The sequence below is a fragment of the Megalobrama amblycephala genome, linkage group LG11, assembly GCF_018812025.1.
Source record: "Megalobrama amblycephala isolate DHTTF-2021 linkage group LG11, ASM1881202v1, whole genome shotgun sequence".
Classification (NCBI taxonomy): Eukaryota; Metazoa; Chordata; class Actinopteri; order Cypriniformes; family Xenocyprididae; genus Megalobrama; species Megalobrama amblycephala.
The window spans coordinates 26,528,384-26,545,332 of NC_063054.1; positions in this window are offsets into that span (position 1 = coordinate 26,528,384).

The window sequence follows — 16,949 nt, forward strand, 5'->3', positions numbered from 1 at the left end:
TCAGTGTGGCTTGATTGGCCTGCAGGTCTGTCTAGCTGGACCCTTTACAGAGCTTGTGCTGGCCAACACTAACAAGTCATTCTGAAACTCAGTTTACCTGAAGCAAGACTGAAGTCCATTCTTTGCAGGCTTGCCTTTGTGCTGCAGGTTCCGAGTTTATGTAAAGCACAATGCAACTGTTTCAGCTGTGCGTTTATGGACTTGTACATTGAAGACACATTAGTTTCCTAAGTTAATCTAGTTGAAATATTGTAAATGTGTGTTCACTGTTTAAAATTTGTAGTCATTTCTCACACACACCCCTTACTGCTTATTCTCTTTGTGTGTGTGTTAATCATGAGTCCTCATCTTGCACAACATGTTAGGTCGGGTGTGCCAGTTTCGGCCGTTAATATGGGAAACGGGCGATTGTACAAATGAATAAAGACAAGTGGGACAGGTTTCTAAAGGCTTGGGAAAGATTGCTCACCAACTGTCAGATGAGTTCATTGTAGATGTTACAGTTGAATTCAATGAGCGTCTGCAGCACTTTTTACATCTCACAAACTATCCACAATCAAGTTTAACCAGGCAATTCAAAAGTATTTCAATGAATTATCATTCCTTTTAGTGCAAATATGCTTCTTTTCTATCTAAATTGGGCTCATTGTTATATGCTTTTACCACCCATGGAAAGCAGAGGCATTGAATTTTAACAAATAGATTTTTGTGTACACTATTGACTATGGCAAAAGTTATTCATCAAATTACATAGAAAAACATATTTATATACATGCTGTAGTCGAGCACACTCATATTAGTGGAATGATGCTGTACAATCATAGTAAAGTATGTCAGATCTTGGCATTCTGAGGCATCTTCCACCATCTAAAACTCAGAACTGAGCATTGTAGTATATACTCTGACGCTGTACTGACTATTATTTACACACTCATTTTCTTTGTCCCAGAGCATGTCATCACCAGTTTTGTCTCCACCGCATTGTTGTTCACCCAGCAGCCCCAGTAACCCACTTTTTCACTAGACGTTTTAAGGGATCCCCTACCTTGACTTTCCCCCACCCCCGCCTCATTTTCCCTTTCTCCAGGCCTGACAATCTGTCACCTGTACCGATTTGCTTTTTTTCCTGAAGCTGGAAATTTAGGATAGTGGGGCAACGGGCTATATGTGGAAATTGAGGACAGGAGTGTAGGAGCGATGGGCTGAGGGAGAAGATGTTGCCAATATGAGCTGAACAGAATATCTTTAGCCTGAAACAAAGTCTGCCTCTCAGTGATATACCATATGTGTGCCGTCCTGTTTGTGTGTGTCTGTCACACTTCGTAACCTGTTACTGGGGAAACCTCAGCCAGTCATTTAGCTTGCATCTACTGAATATTGTTTTACTTGAAGCCTGGAGAGAGGATGAATGCGTATCCAGGCTCTTTAACGGAGAGCTTGTTGTTTTTGTGTTGATTAAAGAACTAACGATAATGCATTCGCTTCTGCTGAGGGAGAATTATGCATAGCATCTGTGAGCCGCAGAAATCCTGCCTCCCTTTCAGACTCGATCGGATATTCATTTAAACCAGCAGGCTAGCTGGTAATCTGGCCTCAGGAGGAGAGGAATTTAGGAATTTAGCCTCATTTGTGTATTTTTTTTTTTCTGTCTTTTTGTCAATTACATCTGACAGCAATTTAAAAGAATTTGTCTTGATCATCTTATTTTGGCGTGCTAAGAAGAAATGGCCATGTGTGTTTTTTTTTTTTTTTTTTTTTTTTTTTTGGACATAATACCATTGTCTTTCCTGTTAAAATCATACACTGTAAAAAATATTTTTTTCAAATTGGTGAATAAAACAGATTGTCAGTCTTTCTACTTCAAAATTTCAGATATAATTAAATGTGTTACTTGCAGTTACTTTGTAATTTGTGAAATTTGCTAGCAATTTCTGAGTGAAAATAGTTCTACACAATTTTTTTTTTTCTTCATTGTATCTTTATATCACATTCAGGTCCCAATACTGTTTTTTTCTTTTTTTTTTAAACACTGTATTTGTTAATTTGTTTAATAGCATGTAATCTAAATAAGAGTCAAAGCCACTTCTATGAGTTGTGGTACTTGACAAAAATGATTGGAAAAGCGAAATGAAAGAGAGACTGAAACTGATGCTGCAAATTTAGTCTCTTTAATAGGCTTACAGCAGTTTCAGTAGTGATTAAATTATAATATGGTGACATATTAAAACCTATTGTAACAGCGATGTATCCATAGTTAGTGTTGGATATATTGCTATATCCAACACTTAACTACCATGTTGTTTTGCACCTTCTTTGAAGTACCCTGAAATACACTAGAGGTGTAATTGGTTCAAGTTTCTCATGGTTTGGTATGTTGTTGTGTGTTTTTTTTTTTTTTTTTTTTTTTTCACGGTTTCGGTACTGTTCGGTTCGAGGGTGGGGTCATGGGGGGGTTTGGATGAGTGGCAGTATTCTTAATGCTTGCAATTAGAAATTTCCAGAAGAATTCAGTACTATTTAATAACAAACACTTGAACCATTGCCTTAAAGGATTAGTTCACCCAAAAATGAAAATAATGTCATTTATTACTCACCCTCATGCCATTCCACACCCGTAAGACCTTTCGTTAATCTTCGGAACACAAATGAAGATATTTTTGTTGAAATCCGATGGGTCAGTGAGGCCTCCATAGCCGGCAATGACATTTCCTCTCTCAAGATCCATTAATGTACTAGAAACATATTTAAATCAGTTCATGTGAGTTCAGTGATTCAATATTAATATTATAAAGCTACAAGAATATTTTTTGGTGCACCAAAAAAACAAAATACTAACTTATTTAGTGATGGCCGATTTCAAAACAATGCTTCAGGAAGCTTCGGAGTGTTATGATTCTTCTGTGTTGAATCATGATTCGGATCACGTGTCAAACCGCCAAACTGCTGAAATCACGTGACTTTGGCGCTCTGAACCGCTGATTCGACGCGCTGATTCATAACGCTCCGAAGCTTCATGAAGCAGTGTTTTGAAAACGGCCATCACTATATAAGTTATTTTGTTTTTTTTGGCGCACCAAAAATATTCTCGTCACTTTATAATATTAATATTGAAACACTGTACTCACATTAACTGATTTAAATATGTTTTTAGTACCTTTATGGATCTTGAGAGAGGAAATGTCATTGCTCCCTATGCAGCAGGCCTCACGGAGCCATCGGATTTCATCAAAAATATCTTAATTTGCCTTCCGAAGATTAACGAAGTTCTTACGGATGTGGAACGGCATGAGAGTGAGTAATAAATGACAGAATTTTCATTTTTGGGTGAACTAACCCTTTAACTTTTTTTTAAATGACTAAATAAACATTTTAACGTAAAAATGCCTGCATTATGCTACTTTACATCTGGTAGTGAACAGAATGGTTAGTTTTTGGGTTTTTTTTACCGAGAACTGTTACATGGTTGATCAATGGTAGTACCGCCACAAACCATTATTCTAAGGCACATCCCCATATTTCTTCTGCATATGGAAAAAGATAATCAATCATTTGTTAATCTCTATGGCGTAATGATTCTGTACTGCTATGGATTCACTGAGATGGATTCACTGTAACAAGACATGCCGAATTGGTCAGAGACACAGTGTGTAGGGAATCCTTAGAGAGTAGATTAGACTCTACTGTAGGTCATATCATATTAGAGGCTCTTTTTATAATGCCACACCATAATGCGCCACATTGCAGAATTCAGCAAATTCTGTTTCACGCTTATGAGCTAGAGACCGCTGCTGGCTGTGAAAGAGCGCTGTCTGATCAAAATTCAAGCAGAGTTCCAGAAAGCATCTACAATGACTCAACAAAATCAACATATAGTGTGTGAGGCAAGCAGCCAGCTAAGACTTGCATTTTAAAACACAGAAACCATTATTTTTTCCAATCGATCATCACGTCAGAGTGTGTGAAGACCTGTTTAGAACCAGCAGCTGGACGCTGCTGGAGATGTTGTGCCACCTGTAGAACAATGAGGTAGATTGTTTACGCAACCCCCAATAGCCTCATTATGTTAATGCTTTGTGTTCTTGAGCGAGTCCCTGCAGACCCCGACAGTCTCCCATTCTCCCCTCCTTTTTATGTTTACTCCGCTCCTACTAGGCTCACATCGGCTTACGCTGGGCCACGCCAAAGTTCTTGGTCTGTACCCAATTACTGCAGAAGTGTTTGCTCCTTGCACTGTCTCCCTCTGAATCGTGCTGTGAACATGGACAGCAATGGCAGGGGAAAAACAAACTGCCTCATGAAAAATGACAGCTCTCCTTTAAAAAAAAAAATGAAGCAATCTCTCACCAATTTCTCTAAGGTGTGGATCAGAGGAGGCCCGTTTCTTTTGTGAGGTGACATGAGTGTAGTTGTGGCTGGGGAAAAATAGAGATTTCATAGCTGTTGGTGATGGCAGAGAAGGGGCTCATGTGAGACAATTGTTGATTCTAGTCCTATAGGAAAGAAACGTCACTTTAGATCTCTTTAATATCTTAATTGTTTCTTCTAGACAGTAATGAGATTGAATGGAGAGCAAATGGAGACTTTTGCTTATGCTTCGTTTTTTTTTTTTTTTTTTTTTTTTTTTTTTTTATGTTCTCAGTGTTGTTTTGGACCCTGTTGACACTTTGTTGCATTGAGAAAAACATTTTTTCTTTTGTGTTCCACAGAAGAAAGAAAGTCATACATGTTTGGAATGACATTTCTACTTTTAATTACACTGTAAACAACTACTTCTGTGGCTGGTTCTGTAAAAACTACACAGATTTAGGGAAAATACTGTTGTCACTATCTGAATTTTCAGGGGTCAGAAGTATTTTGTGTATTTAGCGGATAATCAGCTTTTCAGCCTTTTTTTTTTTTTTTTTTTAATCACTTCATTGCATTTCTCTTTTTTTTTCTCTCTTTTATTTTGGAGACATATGTTTCCATTTGTATGTCTCCTAAAAAATTCTAGGAGAAACATCTGGGACAAAGTTGATTCTTGAAGGAACGGTCCACAAAAAAATAAGTTACATAAATAAATAAAAATTAATCGTTTATTCACCCTCATGCCAACCCATAAATTGTATGACTTACTGATTTTTTTTATTTTTTTATTTATTTCTATTTTAAGAAAATATTGGCTTTTTCAATATACAGTATAAAATTTCAATAGAATAAAAAGTGAATGAGGACTGGAGCTGTCAAGCTCCAAAATGACCAAAACCACTTTTATGATATTTTTATGGCGCTTTTTTGTCATTTTAACAGCTTCAGCCCATATTCACTTTGATTAAATGGAAAATAATAGGATTCTTTAAAAAAAAAAAAAAAAAATTGTGTCCCAATCAAGATGTCAGACTAATTTAGGATGACATAAGATATTAGTAATGACAATTTTCTTGTTTGGATGAGCTATCTCTCCATTTAAATCTATGAAGCAGCAAGGTCTGACTGCTTAAATTCTTCTCCAGAGTGTTTCTGTGTTACATCTACATATTGAGCATAGCACTGCTACTAATATTATACAGTTTTAATTGGTTTTGTCACACTCAAAATATTTGGCAAAACAAATCAAGAGGAAACTTAATTTAGCAGTTGGGGCACCAGCACTCACTGACACACTCAGTCGTGCCCATAACTTTCCGTTCCTCCTCTCATATTTCACCTGCTCTCTCTGTCTCTGAGTTAATGAGAGAGTCAGAGGTACAGGATCAGATGCACTGCTCTCTCTGCTGGACCGAGCACAACTCCATACCTTTTGTTTCTCCTCTTCTTTCTCACGCTTTCCCATTTTTTTTTCGCCCTCAGGATTTGTTATATTTCACACACTGGCACATATTTGTTCTGCAATTGTTAGCACTGCTGCCTTTATATACGGATATTTGCCCCCCCCTCCCATTTCGCATCTTGTATTTCTCCATGCTTTGGCTCGTTTGCCCTTTCTGCCAAAGCCAATCACACAAACTATTGCTGCAGGTGTTATATAACACACATCACATACCTGCCATCTAATGCTTGCACAAACGCTCGTAGCGTACATTAGTTTGCCTTTCTCTTGCTCTCATTTTCCCTGTTTTTCCTTACTTACTCAACCTTTCCTCATTCAGTGTCTCACTTCATTGTCCTCCTCCTCCAGTTAAGCACTGCATTTATTTCTCAGCTTGACCGTTCTTTGACCGGGAGAACTTTCCCCCCTACATTTTATCAGTTGCTCCTCCATAACAGCAATCACACACCCCACAGGTGTCCCCTGCATACCCTGCTTCTATTTTTCTCTCAGCACTAAATCGCCAAAGTCACAGAGACAATGTCATGAGGATGACAGAGCTTGATTGGAGATGGACACAGCGAGAGAGAAATGAGTGTATTCACAAATTAGAGGCAAAGGAGGGTTTTTGGCTCTTAAATTACACTATATCTACAGGTGGACTTTTGATTAACCAGTATTTCATTTTGGCTCATTTACTTGTGTATAGCATTGACAAATGACGTTCAGCTCTGTTAACAGTTCTTGCATGACAAACAGCGTAAAACGGATAGCATGACAAGCGCTGTCCAATTCTCGCACAAATGGTTCATTTTAATGAATCAACTAATACAGCACAACCTGTTTAGTCTAATTCCTGAAAGAATGACTCTAATGATTAAGTTTTTTTTTAGTCAATCAAACACATACAGCACAACTATCCATCCATTCATTCTCCAAACCGGTTATCTTTTGTAGGGTCGTGACCAGTTTAATCCAGTTCCTGAACAAATTACTCTGAGTTGTTACTTTTCAGTGAATCAAACATATGTGCAACCAATATAGACTGATTCCTGAAATTGGAATTGTCTTAAAGGTGCTACAGAGGATCTTTTCGTCGACTGAGAAACCAAAGACTGTTAGTGAGTTTTTGAAATGAGCGCATGCGTAAGAACAACCCCCCTTCTTCACAGCTCATTTCGAGGGAACGCCTCCCAAAACTCGGGCACGAGTATTGGAACACGAGTGTTTACCACCGGCATTCGCTGTGTCGTGTTAGTGGATTCATTATGTCGGACTCACCGCATGTAACTCATAATCTGCAGTTGTTACTCCTGTCTCCTGACAAAAACATTGCATTGCAGCGCCTGTGGAGTGTGGAAAGTTACTGAAGCGCGCAGCTGCGCACGTCTCTCACAAGGAACGTCATGGCAGTGATTGACAAGCCAGAGGGCCAATCGTTTACGCGATGATCGCGTAAACCAGGGGTCATCAACTATATTTGTCCAAGGGCCAGAATTTTTCTCTGCAGACACTGTAAGGGCCAGATACTCGTAATATAAAATAAAATTCGAATTGTATCCTAATATGTTATTATTTGATATACTAATTCTAATTCCAAATTTATTTTATTTTTTACATATTACCTGTACTGCAGCAAGCCACCAGGGGGCGATAGCGATATTTTAGGCTTCATATTTGTGAGGCTGTCAAGCTGTCCATCACTGTCACGCAATTGTGCGCTAATCCCAGGCAAGGAAAATTTTGACATTTGTGAAAAAATGAGCACGTGAAACAATAAAAGATGTTCAATGAGAGAACGCGTTTATCGTCATTCTTGACTGAAGGCAGGCTACGGCACAAGCTACTTTTCAGAAGGGTTTTTTTTTTTCGTTAGATTTAAAAATAAACAAATATGGAACGGACCCGAATATTCAAATATTCGTTTGGTGGGTTGGTATTCGATTTGAAAATTTGACATTCGAATATTTTTTTATTTTTATTTTTTGCACACCTGGGATCCCCCGCGAAACGATTCTCATTCCCCCTTGAATAAGGCCGGCGACACACTGGCTGCGTGAGCGTCTCAGCTGCGTGGCGTGTCTGTTTTTATTTCGGCTCCCATATTTAACAGGTTGGAGTTTGCACACTGAGACACGCGTCTCAGGCGCGCTCGAGCCACGCGGAAAACGCGTGCATGCTAGAAATAGAACCGACGCGTGTTCCAGCAACGGGAGTGTTCAGAACAGCGGAGTTTGTATGGACCGAAGTGCATGTCTGAGCTTGTGTTTTGTTGCTTTGACACTGTGGAAAATACAATAATAGAAACAAAATGTATTAGCATTTTTACCCGTTATTATCAATCTAAATTAATCTCGTTTTTAATTTAACTTAATTTCGTTTTTCTTTATTTAAATTTCATTTTTCTTTATTTAAATTTCGTTTTTTCTTTATTTAAATTTCGTTTTTGTTTATATAAATTTCGTTTTTTCTTTATTTAAATTTCGTTTTTTCTTTATTTAAATTTCGTTTTTCTTTATTTAAATCTACCCTTACTGTGCCAATTTGTTAGTCAGAAAAATATTAGACTACCTTAAAAGTATTGCTTAATTTAACAGACCTGTGTGTGTGCGTTTTATATCACTAGTGCAGTGTCCGTTCTCGGAGCATAAGCCCTGCCCGCGTGAGGTGCGCCGCTTCCCGCTCGCGCTGTTCTGACTGTAGTTTACTAAAAGTTTATTAATTCTGAATGTGTCCCGTCTCGCGTGTCCATCTATATTGCACCAAATGCGACACTGCACTGCCTTGTGAAGTCGATTGGATGAACGGTTCTCGAAATAATAAAAATGCAAACGGACATACAGACACAGATTCCTGCCTTTATTAGAGAGAAAAATATGTTCAGCCCCTCTCTCCGAAGAGTCGATGTTCATTACTACCGAAGCTTCGAAGCTCAAAAAATGGTATTCGGACCAGCCCTAAACTTTTTTCCTCTTACAAGGCTATTCCTGAATTCAGTATTATTCTGGGGGCCGGATGGAAATCTCTGGCGGGCCGGATTTGGCCCGCGGGCCGCCAGTTGACGTTGCATGGCGTAAACAATTGGCTGATGTTTTTAAGGCCCTACCTTGTGCACAGATGATGTATATTAATATTATTCCTTTCAGTGCACCTAATAAACAGTCTTTTATCAGTTAGTAAAGACAGTTTTAAGTAATACTGCAAAAATGTATAAAACAAAACATCCTCTGTAGCACCTTTAAATGTGTATTTATTACTAAAATAGTGAAATAATGAGAGAACTTAATTTCTTTTTTTTCTCCAAATATTTATTTTGTAAAAAAGTAAGAAATGTTAACGAATCAGAAACATTAAGAGGAACTTTATGCTTTGCATTCATACTCAGGAAGCATTTAATTATTATTATAAAGGCTGCATAATTGATTACAATTTTTGGGTACGCTTTATGTACATAACAGGGGACATGATTAATTGCATTCTTTTTTTTTTAATGTGGTTATTTTTGTTTTTCAATCACAATACATTAATATATTTAATTGACAGCCTCAGTTACTATATATTTTTAATTTGTTGATTAAAAATCTGTTGCTATGAATTCCATTATTTATGTTCCGGCCTACTTTGCAGAGTTATGGATTGATTATGACCCCGCTGTATTTATGGGCTTAGGATGAACTCTGACAGAAAACAAATGGTGCATTAAACAACATTTCACATCAAGGTATAGTGCATGAACCAGGCAGGAAGCTATGAACACTTGGGAAAAAGTCAGACTAGGACACTAACATTTGCAAATGCAGTGTGTCCTGTAAGCAATAACATCATTTGAAACTAAATTGCCATTTTGTAGAGTGGACAAAAGAGCTGTAACAACAGTGAAGGTCTTCAGGACCCCTAGTTTGTGACGAGGCGGAGTTCAAATTGCCTCCGTTATGGCGGTGTTCTCAATTACCATGAGCTGAACGGTTGGATGCCTCCCACTTTGAGCAACAAGTGTGATTCCATAATACTGGGTCTGCCACAAAGTGTATGGACTGTGCTACGGTTGGTTATCAAAGGAAACTGCAGGGAGTCTGATTGCAGAGGTTTAGGATGAATGTATCTAGTGATGTAACCAAGAGCCTGGCTTTGAATTATACATGACTGTAAGACTGAAACCTTCACAAGAGAAGACTATAAACAGTCACATAAACAGAACACTGACTGTATGTATAAGCCTGTTTAACTGTACTCTGGCCATTTCTAATAACAGATATCTATCTGTCTGTCTGTCTGTCTGTCGAATTACAAGCAGCTATTTAGAAAGGACAAAATCTGTTTAGAGAACTGAAACTGAAAACCTTCAGACAATAACCCTGGCTGTCAGGATGCTTTTATATGAGACATCCCTCAACAGTGTTCTTGAAAACGTAAAAAAAAAAAAAGTGACTTGCAGCATGCTTTGCCACAAAGTCCAAAGAGAGAGTGAAATATTCATGCAGCTCAAAATTAATCTAAAATAGAGCCCTCATACATTCTGTAAGCAATGGACTGCATGGTGAGACAACACAGCTGAATCAAAGTAAGGCTCTCAGGTCCTCTGCTCTCATGGCCTCCTGTATGTTTACCACATTATGCCACAGTTCAATATTTCTCTCAACAGTCTGCTGCTGAATATTATAATAGTTGAATTTCAGGCAGCCTGATGCATCTGTGAACTGAATGCCAAACCAAATGTTGACCATGTGATGTGTGAATTATCCAATCACCTGCTATATAAATTGTGGCACATCCCTGCAGCTGTATCAGCATGATATGTTTCTCTAAAGATATTTTCTATGAATTAAACTAAAGACATACACATTTGGTTACCAAGATTGCTGTGCATAGGCATCATTAGTCCAACTTTAGCTTTCCCTATACACAAAAACGCACTCTCATGGTCGCTTTCACACACACGTCCAACACCAAACATATTGAATTTCCTTTGATGAAGACAAGAGAATCACCATGGCAACGTCACAGTACCTCTCCCTTCTACTCTGTCTGTTTTAAAAGATGAGAGGATGGAAGACAACAAGAGAGGAATAGAGTTTAAAAAGATGAGGGTGGTCAGTGCATCGTTTCACTGATAACTGCTGCCTGGAGGCTTCTGTGGATTAGGAGTAAAGGTAGATACATCTCACGCACATGAAACCTACTAAAATATGTTACTCTCTGAAGCACAGCAAGCCTGAAGCATTTTGAATGCAGGCACATGCATATAGAGTTTACCCCCAAAATAAAAATTCTGTCATCATTTATTCTGTCATCTGTCATGTTGTTCCCAACCACAATGACATCCACTTTTATTGTATGGGTTTTAAAGAAAAACACAAACTCACACAGCTTGCCTTGAACATTCTACCTCACATACTTTTGTGTTCCAGAAGAAAGAAAGTCCTACAGGCTTGGAACAACATGTGGGTGAGTAAACAGAATTGGCATTTTTGGGTCAACTGTCCTTTCTAACATGACTAAATCCACCTTAAAAGTTAAATGTAACAATGTGAAAAATATTTAAACATGCATAAATGTGTACACACATGCTCTATTTGAATGCATAATGATGGCTGGAGGGCAGCAGACAATGAAAGTGGTAGAGAACGAAAGCTCTCAAGGTAAAACTCTGAATGCAGCTGAGTAATTTTATCTCACTCCATAACATACATTAAACATTCCAATGCACAGTAAGAGCGAGAACAGATGCAAAAACGTGCAGGACTTGAACGACATGGTTAACGGAATTTTCATTTTAGCCAAACTACCACTTTGATTTCTCAACATTAGTGCTTTAGGGAGACTCTTTCTGCTGGTTACATAATTATGCCAGTAGGTGGCAACAAGTGACTGTCTTTATGAATGAAGCACTGAATGCTAGATTGAACCAATTCAATCAACAACACTGATTAATTCAGGAATGAAACAAATGAGTCTTTTTGAGTGAATCATTGGATCATTCACTCGACTGATTTGTTCAATACTGATTCATTCATCAGGGATAGTTCACCCAAAAATGAAAATTATCCCATGATTTACTCACCCTCAAGCCATCCTAGGTGTATATGACAATCTTCTTTCAGACGAACACAATCAGAGAAACTTTAAAACTTTATAAATACAAATAACTAGCTTCAGGCAGAACTAACTGTACGCATACTGCGCAATTCGACTTGCACCAAATGAGTAACCCATTCTCTTTAAAATTTCTCATTTTAGACTTCTAATTCATCACCGGTGAACGTGACCTCCACGTTCGTCATTTTGTCATTGCGTCTGGTCAAAGGTTGCTCTTCCGCCCATTCGACTTGCGCAGTACGCTAGTTATTTGAATTTATAAAGTTTTAAATATGGATATTTTTCTTATAGAAATACATTCCTTCACTTCAAAGGGCCTATATTAACCCTCTAGAGCTGTATGGATTACTTTGATTGTGGATGGATGCATTTTTTTAAACATACCCCCCCCATTCACAACCATTATAAACTTTGGAGGAATAAAGATACTTTTAAATATATCTCCAATTGTGTTTGTCTGAAAGAAGATAGTCAAATACACCTAGGATGACTTGAGGGTGAGTAAATCATGGGATAATTTTCATTTTCGGGTGAACTATCCCTTTAAAACTGTTGTGCATTTGACTGAGCAAAATCAGATGAAGTAACTGTCAATATTGTGACTAAAAGTACTCAATATTAACGTTACTCAATATTAATTCTTGTTTATTGAACTGCTGCATAAAAACAATATCACACGACTGTGATTAACTATGGCCTTGTGTCTATGGTCAAAACATTTTCAAAACAACAGCACCCCTGCTGGTGTGATATTGCTTAATTATAAAACATCACTCCTATAACTATTATATTATAAAACAATATGGCAATCTAAATCTTCATAAAAGCAAGATCAAGAGCTCTCTGAATTACCAGTGTCTGTGTGTTTGCAGCCTGCCATTGAACTGTTAGTTCTTTAAAACATTTTATTTTCAAAGACACAGAATAACAGACTTTGAATGTGTGTGTGTGAGAGAGAGAGAGAGAGAGTACAATGGCTGCCCAGAGACTGTGAAATCTTTTGGCTTTGTGTATTGCACCTTCTGTCTCTCTCTGCACACAAACAGCTCACTTAAGCATTGATTACATCTCATTCTGCCTCTTTAAAGCAACTCCTTTACAAGCATAATTAACACTCTCAAAGGGGGACACTAGGATAAAACATCTGCTGTATACATGGCCAGAAGAGTGAACGACCAATTCATCTTCTCCATGCTGTCAGCCTCTCAGTAACATCACCTAAACACAGCCTCTCAATAGATATAATAATCACCAAGTGATCTGTATCTGTTGGGTTTAAGAAAGACCCCAGAGAGTTCAAAGAGGAATTATGACTTCAATATCTCTGTGCACATCAGGGTTGTTGCATATATGTGTTTCTGCAAGCTTTTTTGCCTTATGCATCCCCACAGGCCCATAAGTAAGGATCTCCATCAACACCAAACCAGAAATGTGTTTCTTTTCATACTATATATTTAATGTTATCATTAATATTATTTAAATAAATATGCATTAAAACTAAAAATGGGTGAAAAACAGGCTCTTTTCAGACTTTTATCTTTACATTTATAATACTGTTACTGATTTCCACCGATCAGGCATAACATTATGACCACCTTTCTAATATTGTGTTGGTCCCCCTTTTGCTGCCAAAACAGCCCTGACCTGTCGAGACATGGACTCCACTAGACCCCTGAAGATGTGCTTTGGTATCTGGCATCAAGATGTTAGCAGCAGATCCTTTAATTCCTGTAAGTTACACGGTGGGGCCTCCATAGATCGGACTTGTTTGTTCACCACATCCCACAGATGCTCAACTGGATTGAGACTTGGAGGCTAAGTCAACACCTCAAACTTCTTGTGCTCCTCCAACCATTCCTGAACCATTTTTGCTTTGTGGCAGGGTGCATTATCCTGACCGTTTCCATGAAAGGGTGTACATGGTCTGCAACAATGCTTGGGTAGGTGGTACATGTCAAAGTAACATCCACATGGATGGCAGGACCCAAGGTTTCCCAGCAGAACATTGCCCAAAGCATCCAGTTCTGATGCTCACATGCCCACTGTTGGTGCTTTCGGCAGTGGACAGGGGTCAGCATGGGCACCCTGACTGGTCTGCGGCTATGCAGCCCCATACGCAACAAACTGCAATGCACTGTGGATTCTGACACCTTTCTAAATCAGAACCAGCATTTACTTGAGCAACACATCAAATTTAAGGACAAAATGTTCACTTGCTGCCTAATACTGTAATATCCCACCCACTAACAGGTACCGTGATGAAGAGATAATCAGTGTTATTCACATCACCTGTCAGTGGTCATAATGTTATGCCTGATCAGTGTATGCTGTTACTGATGACTCTTACTAATTTTTAGTAAGCCAAAAAATGTCCCCACAAGGACAAAGATTTTGGATATTGCCAACTTTGTGGGGACATTTTGTCTCAATAATGTAGGAAATGAACCACACACACACACACACACACACACACACACACACGATGGATGATGGATAATGGAGAATGATGAGAGAGAGGAAGAGAGAGAGATACAAATGTTCAATGTTCACTTGTTTGCATGCTTACATCACACATGACTCACTGCCATCCTCACAGACTGCAGTGATACACTTGGAGCTGAAATGGATTACGAAGAATTAAGATACACCAGGAGAAAACCATCTGTGGAAATATGAAAACATTGTAAATCATGTCAGTCTCATTGAATTATGTAGTATAGAGCAAATGTCTAATTACCATAGTGGAGAAAAGGCCAGGAGTGAAATACTGAAGTCAAACAAAGAGCAAAAGGAGGACATTTTTCTGTGATGGAAGAAGGAAGTGAGAGAAAATGAAAGGAGAGACCCCTTATCTGCCCTGACCTTGAGTAACTGTGTATTTGGGTAAATAAGCCGTCCGGGACTAATCAGTGTGTAATTGTATTTGCGCGTGTATTAGGCTGCTGTGTGTGTGGAAGGCTGGAAGGTGTTCATGTCACTGTTTCCATTAGCAACCTGTCACTGAGGGTCCCTCATTGTGTGTTGCTGCTTCCGATGGGCAAGATGTAGAGAGTGTCTAGGTCGCTATAGCTACGACCGTCTGGCGCTGAATCATCAACCTCTCCCCTGCTGGAACGAATTTGCATACAGAACTGCCAACCTTCACTTTTTCCACAGCAATCAGGAATATCCACGAGTGCAGTAATCCCATCATTCGGCACAACTTTGACTGCTCCCAGCATCAAACAACATTCTGCACTATTTTGCCCCGGTGAGTCAATTTGGCCGAGGAAATGATGCAAAGACTGTTCAGTAACACATCTAGAGAGGGAGATTTGAGGGAAAGAACATATTTGTAAACATGAAAAGCCACAATTTCCAGAATATGAAGTTAAACAATTCAGCAGTCTAATCTATATTGAGAAAACGCATTACATTGGCAAATTTAACAGCTGCCTGAGCACAGCAAGGGGGTGCATGGACATTTCAGAACCAATTAATTAATAATAAAACTTTAATTAATAAAAAAAATTTAATTAGTCTGACCTCTACCCTCACTGAGAGACAGGCTAAGAAAAAGTGAGAGAGAGGAGATACCGTGAGAGAGAATGTGGGAGCATTCATCAGTTAAAAAAGGAACAAGGACAGGTTCTTACAAAAAATATTTGAACTAATTTTGTCATGAATGGCCTGATGGAGAGAATTAGGGATGAGTGCATGTACATTTATGTCTTGCGTGTGTTTAATGAGGGATATGATTCTCCACGGCTGTGATTTACTTCACTAGGGGTGCTTCTAGCCTTTCATCAGTGCTGGGGCAGTATTCCCATCAAGTAAAAAAGTGTACTCTTATTTAAAATTAAATAAAACTGCAACATTTTGGAAACCATTCAGCTATGATGTAACTTCGGCACCCAAGTTTGAGTCCCGCCTTGAGGTCCTTTTGTAATCAAGTACCTCTCTTCTCCCACACTGTCCTATGAAATAAAGGTAACATTTTAAAACAATGGCATATGATGCAAAACTGTAGTTTTCAACATTATTGATGCTCCACTTTTTTTGAAAATAGGCTAATTTTCAATGTGCAGCAGGTGCAATGATATTACGCAGCGACTCTCACAAATGTCTCCATATTTGCAAGACACGCTCCCTGTGCAAGCAAGGGGTCACAGGCGCTACGTAATATCATTGCGCCTGCTGCACCCATGATACGGCAGCAAAGTTCCTTGATTATTACGCCGGAATGAAAGTATAGTTCCTAGCCATATCGGCTTAGAAAATCGCAACTTTTCATTTTCCGTCGGTCTTAGTACACGATGTAACTACAGAAGAGTCAAGTTTTAAATAGGAAAAATATTGAAGCTCTTTGGTCATTTTTGAGCGAGATGCTAACGGTCTAATCAGATTCAATGAACTATGCTAAGCTATGCTAAAAGTGGTACCGCCAGACCCGGAGATCGGCTGAATGGATTTGAAAACGGTAAAACTCAACTGTTTAACTCTAGGGGAGTTGGAAAATTAGCCTATTTTCAAAAAAAGTGGAGTGTTCCTTCAAGGGAAAAAAAAAAGTTGATAGTGACATGAAGCCAAGTATGATGTCCCATACTCAGAATTCGTGCTCTGCATTTCACCCATCCAAGTGCACACACACAGCAGTGAGTATTGAACACACACACCCATACCCAGAGCAGTGGGCAGCCTGGGGAGCAATTGGTGGTTAGGGCACAAGGGCACATCAGTTGTGGGTATGTGAGCGTGGAAGAGTTTATTCACTCACCGACATTTCCTGCCGATACCGAGACTCAAACCCACAACCTTCGGGTTACAAGTCCAACTCTCTAACCTGTAAGCAACAACTTCCACAACACACAGCAACAAAGCAACATTATCCTCTTCATTTCAATGGAGACCTGGCGACTTCCGGTGACACGAGCAACAGTGACCATTGGCCAAAGGATGTGGGCGTGTTCAGTGATGTGACAAAATTGAGAAATGCTTAACTTGCAAAAATGTTTAACTATCCAAATTGGGCAGTGTGGGCAGTCATAGTACCAGCAACATACGCAAGAAAAAGTGGGTATGCTAC